The sequence below is a fragment of the Haliotis rufescens genome, unplaced genomic scaffold (genome assembly GCF_023055435.1).
Source record: "Haliotis rufescens isolate VD_foot unplaced genomic scaffold, xgHalRufe1.0.p SCAF_10, whole genome shotgun sequence".
NCBI classification, from domain to species: Eukaryota; Metazoa; Mollusca; class Gastropoda; order Lepetellida; family Haliotidae; genus Haliotis; species Haliotis rufescens.
The window spans coordinates 40,224,060-40,231,115 of NW_025963780.1; the positions used below are offsets into that span (position 1 = coordinate 40,224,060).

General features: G+C 39.6%; 1 long non-coding RNA gene across 1 annotated transcript; it reads right to left on the reverse strand.

Annotated features, from left to right (window-relative positions):
- Window positions 1-1,062: 1,062 nt before the first annotated feature.
- Window positions 1,063-7,056, reverse strand: LOC124128505. Its single transcript, XR_006860181.2, has 3 exons — window positions 6,070-7,056; window positions 5,236-5,238; window positions 1,063-1,072 (listed from the first exon to the last, which is right to left on the reverse strand). It is a non-coding gene; the product is annotated as an uncharacterized LOC124128505 (long non-coding RNA).

Sequence of the window (7,056 nt, forward strand, 5' to 3'; positions counted from 1 at the left end):
CAAACGATCAAATATCTTCACCCCTAAACTTAAAATACCCAAAATAGACACAACACTAGCTAGCCAAATAAATAAACAAACCGACCCAAACATAGCTAAAACCACCACACTAGCATACATACACGAAAATTGGCCAAATTGGTGTCACATTTACACGGACGGATCTTCAGATCCGACCTCCAAACACACAGGTTTCGGAGTCCATACCACACAACCAACTAAAACTACAAAATCCTTCCGACTCCCAAACAACCAATCAATATTCACGGCAGAACTAATGGGCATGGCCTCAGCCCTCCATAGTCGAGAATTCAAAAACCACAATAAAATCCTAATACTTACCGACTCCCGAAGTGGACTGCAAGCCCTCCAAAACAAAAATACCAAAAACCGACCTAAATTAATAAATCTAATACTTAAAAGCTCCAACGACCTAACTAAGGCAGGCAAACAAATAACCTTCTTGTGGATACCCGCCCACGTAGGAATATACGGTAATGAAAACGCCGATAAAGCAGCTAAACTATCCCTCAAAATCCCAGAAATAAGCTTAAACTTACCCATCTCAAAATCATAAATTAAAAGTGTAAATAAGCAAAAAACACCAAAAAATGGCATAACCTATATCTAAACTCAAACAGCCAAATCAAAAAAGTACTCAGCAAACCACTAACCACACCAAAAATTCACCATCCATCAAAAAAAATCGACAGAGTAATCACTAAACTCCAAACAGGACACACCAACCTAAATAACCACCTAAAAAAAATAAAAAAACATACTACAGGTAACTGCCCACACTGCAAACAACTAGAAACCCCAGAACACGCACTCATCTACTGCACACACTACCTGACACATCGAACCGCATTACAAACCACCCTCAATCTAAACAAGGCTCCCCCTCTAGAAGCAATACTAAACCCACAAAATAAACTAGAAAACTTCAAGGCCTTAGGCGTATTCTTAATAAAAACGGAACTAATAAAACGCATCTAAAAACACTATAATCCACTAAATCAAAATTACATAAACACACAAACATCCACCATACCCAGCTCCCTTAGTTCTCCTCCCCTACCCCATCGGCATCTATTCCAAATCTCAAAATTCCCAAATTCTATATAAGCAACCCCTAAAGCCCCCTCTTGTGTTGCACACACCACTTTCGCCCTTTTCGGAAACACATTAAATGGCCTGACCGGGCCCGTGTGCGAAATACGCATCAGTCGGAAAGCGCACGTTAAATCTCCAAAGTAAGTAAGTAAGTAAGTAAGTAAAGTCGGGGAGAAACATTCTCATCAAAGAAAACACACAGTCAAGACTGTAGATTCCCGTCGTCTAGCTACAAATCCTGTGATGTATTAAAGGTTGAAGAATTTTGAACTGAACTGTCCGAAAGTTTATATCTAAAATTTTGGAATTGGATACAGTGATAAAGTCTTATATCAATATGTAGACTCATAAATATTGGTTTTATGTTTTAACGGAGATATGATGTTTACTTATGAAATATCGCGTATTAGTGTAATTTGCATGCTTTACCATTCATTGTACCATTCTAAACCATGTGAATGTTGTAATATCAGTCAATCGGGTTGGAAAACAGCCCAATCCTTGCTCTATAAAGGGGTATGTCAATCATTTTGCAAGTTTAAATGACCCCTGATACTTTATGAATACTTTATGACAGTTTATGGAGTCAAAATCAACGCTGATTATTCATAAACTCGTACTAGAGGCCTGTGGCCTCTTCAGTGCTGAATAAAGATTGAAAATACATCAGTCAATCAAAGATGAAGGTAACTTTATACATCAGAGTTCTTGAGAATTAGTTCATGTTTTGTTCTTAGATTAACATTTCAACCATCGATTGTGTTCACATGTAGACTCATACTGCTATATTAAAAAAATGTATACAGACAACAAAAACTGTATTAGAGACAACAAACTCTGTAAACTTTTAAGCATAGTTTTTGTATAGCATTTCAAAAGCCTGGTTTGTTTGAATTAAAATCAAAACAAAGGAATCTGTAATTAAAATGTGTAAGGTGAAAAAGCTTTTACATAAAAGAGCAAAATACATGGGGGAGAGTAAATATATAATTCTATATAACTTTTCTTGAATGGAGCACATTTGAAAAAAAAAGATAATCCAAGCATATTCGATATTAACGTGTGTTAAAGAATTTATATCAGTCATATATTTCTAACTTAGATCACCCGTATGTAACCCAGGTAAAGCATGCATAACGGGGAACATTGTAATTGGTACAGTTTATCGTGTCTTCGTGCTTTAACATTACACATTTTCATATTCCTCCAGGCACCTTTCCTTTCGTTTTTCATAATCATATTTGTTTAAAGTTGTATATAACGTATGAATCCCTTCTCAGATTCACCGCCAGCCCGATTGTAACAATTACATGATCACTTTGCTTTGTCGATGCCGGTTGATGTTGTTCAATACAGGCTGGTGGTGGGTGTTTTTGAATCTATTCTACATGCTAATCACTTCGGGAAGATGATACACATTTCTCTATATTTTGGGTTACTTTGCTTATATAATTTCCGATTATCATTCTTAGTTTTACTTTTTCTCTTCTGCTGCGGTGATATCCATCCGAATCCAGGACCTTTGCATAGTCCAGATTTAAAGATTATATATTATATAAAGTAGATTTTATCAGTGCTGAATTAGATATTTATGATGTTGTATGTTTAACCGAAACCTGCTTGCACCATGATATTCTAGCCACTGATATTACACTGATACCCTTTTCATATCGTAGCCTGTATTAAGGAATATATTTTAGATAAAAAAAATCCGAGTATAACGGACAGCCTGACCTGGAGGCGCGCGTGGATATATTGACAGTTTTTACGTAGTTAGTGTTAAAACCGAATGTTTGCGAGGATAAATAAGATTTCTGAATTCTGTTACAACAGTAACCGTACATGTTTTTGTTACATTAAGTCATTTCATTCAAATTTGTTTGGTATGATTATGTCTTATAATTATTTTAGGATGGAAGGTACAGTTACCAAATAAAATATGCTGAAATATCAATTCATTATGACCATATTTCATAATCTATTTTTTAAAGTAACCCTCCTTACATTAAAGATAACTACTTAAAGAATATAGTACTTAAAGACATTGCAACAAACCGAATAATCAGGGGGGAGACTTTATACTGAGGGGGGCGCGAAACATATCCGCCCGGGGGAGATTTTATTTCAGAACAGATTCTCCGGGGGAGAATCTGTACCGGTATAAAATCTCCGGGGGGAGAATTTGTACGGGGGAGAGTTTATACCGGGACACCGGCACAGACAGAAGACGATTCCTGTTGTGCCACAGACAAGATCGGAGGTGGATCTTCAGGATTCCTTGACGTAGCCAGAAGATGGACGACCCTTCCTCCTGTTTGCTGACGGTGATGATGACAATATTTCTGGCGTTTGGCAGTCTAGAGAGTCTCGAGGCCTTGCAGTCATCTGAGATTCTATACATGGATGGAACGTTCACTACCTGCCCTGGACTGTGGAATCAAGTGTACATCATCCATGCAAGACTCGGAGACCTATCCCCTCATCTTCGCCTTACTCCCCGACCGTCAGACAGACACCTACTCAAGACTCTTCAGGCTACTCAAGGATGAAGTTCAACAGAGACTAAACAGACCACTTGCCCCGTCAAGCATCCAGAGAGACTTTGAGATGGCTGCTATTCGTGCTGTCCAAGTCGTGTTTCCTACTGCCGATGTGAAGGGATGTTTCTTTCTATTACTGCCAGGCGATATGGAGGAAGGTCCAGGATCTGGGACTAGCTGTCGCGTATCGAGAAGATCCTGAAGTCTGCAAGTGGATACGAAGAGCAGCTGGCGTACCCCTACTCCCCCAGAACAAGATCCAGGACACGTGGGTTGACGCAATGGACAACACACCAGATGTACCAAGAGCTGTCGCCTTCAACGACTACATCGTCTCTACCTGGGTCGACCACGGAACACGATTCCCCCTACCACTGTGGAACCATCACGGTACAACAGGTCCCAGGACGAACAACAACCTGGAAGGCTTTCATAACCGACTCAACCGAGGTCTCCCTCACCGACATCCCGACATCTACCGATTTGTGGAGGTAGTCAGGAAGGTGGAACAGGCAGAACGAGCTAAGATTTCTCCTCAGGCTGGGATAAGGAGTGAATTGAACATTTGAGATGAAATTTATTATAATGTATTATGAATTTTGAAAAATGAACATTTTAATAATTATAATGTATCACTACGATTTTGCGGTTAGAAAGCAGGAGCTAAGTGTTTTAAATCGTCAAAGTGCAGTTCATTACGTCAAACCACATGGATTGGCAAGGATGGTGCCGCTTTTAACAGTATTCCAGTTATATCACGTCGTATCAGCTTGATGTGGGAGGAAAGCCCGTTGTGATGCAGGTCCTAGACGTTCACCACTTCGGTGAAACCCACGAGCACGGGTTTTGTGCTGACAAACCTAGAAACATAATTGGGGCGAACCGGGATTCGAACCCACAATCATAGGTCTCGGCATGTGCACAGCGAATTGCGGCGCCTTAGACGACTTGGCCACCCGTGCCCCCTTCTCGGAGGAGATATTGTCTTGCTGTATTACTGATGAAGCAGCGTTAAAGTGTATTAGTTGTGTTTCACGCCGCTTTTAACAGTATTCCAGTTATATCACGGCTTGTCAGCTTAATGCACAGGAACTCGATGATCGCGTGTATGACAAGTGTCTAAATGTATATAGAGGGGTGTGATTTTTTTTTCTTTACGGATATATTATGTCATACACGCAAAGTGTCTAAATGTATATAGAGGGGGGACACGAATGGTTGCTAAAGATCAGTTCTAACCCGGATGATCAACACAGAGGAGGAAACAGAGATTACATATTTCACATGACAATTACACTTTCGAGCCTGCCTGCAATACTTCGAGATTTAAGTTCTGATTTATTTAAGCGCAAATGACTGTTCAGTGTGATAACACTGACAAACTATGTCCAGACAGCTTAAGACAGAAAGCTTGTTGCATGACAAGTTGAATCAGGTAATATAAAGTAGTTTCCTACCATAAGCCATTGTATTTGACTTTGAATAGCTTGTTTTAGGAAATATGATAAGAGCATTTGAAATAATCAATATATCACGACGCTTGACAGCAGTGACCGTCTCCGTGCGTTGTGGGTTACACGTTCTCGCCATTAGTTTCGGCACGTGACATTGTGTGATTCTGTTACTCTCTGTTCACGCAGAAGGAAGCAGAAGCAGACTATGTAAGATATCTGATTACTGCGATAGACCCTTAACTATTTTCAATTGTGCCCATCGTACAAAAAGTCTCGAGAAACAACAAATGTTTTAACATGGTAGCAACAGAGTTTCAGTTAAAATGTCTTTCACTTTGAATTAAAGAGTGACTAACACGCAAATGAAAGATCTCGCAGTTTTCATACAACGGGAACGCTTGACATCTGAATTAGCAGTAAACACACACACACACGCACGCACGCACGCACGCACGCACGCACGCACACACACCAAGTACAACCCCACCCACATAGTAACACTCCACCCATCCACACACACACACACACACACACACATACACACTCAAAAACAGCCTGCCCGTCACACAGAGTAACACACAGCCCCCCCCGCCACTCACATACAGTAACGCTTTTCTTTGTATCAGATTATATATGCTGATATCCGAACACTATACATAGCGAGTAATTTGAGAATCACGGGAATGGATCCAGTGGTAATAGTAGGTTTGCCTGGCGAGCCCTGGCGATATAGAGGATACAACGCAATTTTTTTTTTAGAAATCGTCCCTTTTTTAAATCACATTCAATGAATTTCATCTTGAACATTTTTATATCAAAATCGCGTCAAACATATTGGACAAGGAAAGCGCTTTGCTTTGTTTTCAGGATCTAATAATATTATTACCCAATTAATCAACAATATCAATCTAAAAGGTAGGCATGAACAAATACGCGTTATATACATCAGCCAAAGATACAGCAGTGTGCGAGCTCAGGCTATGTTACCGCTTATAGATGAAAACCAAGCCTCGCTTTCACACAGGTTATAAATAGATTCAATGCTAAAGGCCCCATAGTGACGTCACAGCCCCTGTCACAGGAAGTGAAAAATCCTGGGCTCTACACCTACCTCATATAAACCTTTTATTACAAATCCTATATGTACATGTAATGTTTTCATATATTTCCCATTTCCACATATGTCAATTTACCAAAATAATACCTAAATATAACCCATCCATGCACTGTAGAGGCTGTGAGAACATGTTTATTGAAGTCACGTGACCTCAAAATATTCTCTCACAGGGTAGAAGTCATTCACAAAAATATGGGTTCCATCTATCTTAAAGGGAGGAGGGGCCAATTCCTATGTTTCCTGCAATCACTGATCACTAAGCTTACTATATCCAACTTAAAACAGGAGGAGCTACAAATGTAAACATGTTTTTAATTGGATAAAAGACAGTCCCCAGTTTCCCCCTCGAAGTGACCAAGAAGTCCCACACAGAGCGGCCAGAAACATAAATAAATCTGGCATCTTACTGATAGCATCACATTCTAGTGACAGATATGTTACTTTAGGGCAGTTTAACACCGTTTGTTTAAATTTGAGTTGACTGATATGTCATTGAGGGACTAATTTGTGTGTCAGGGGTCTAAACTGATGGTTTACAGGTTGTGGTGTTTGACATTTGGTTCTTTCTGTCTTAAGCTGTCTGGACATAGTTTGTCAGTGTTATCACACTGAACAGACATTTGCGCTTAAATAAATCAGAACTTAAATCTCAAATATGTATTGGTTTGTTAGTTTTAATTAGGGAAAGTAACCCTTCACACCACCGGAAGTTGTCAAGATTTTAGTCACGTGACCTCTATCAGTAAAATGATTGGCTCAAACCTATCGTCTGCTGTAGCAGTATACTTCTTTTACTGTTGTGGTGGACGATTACTTTTGGATTATACCT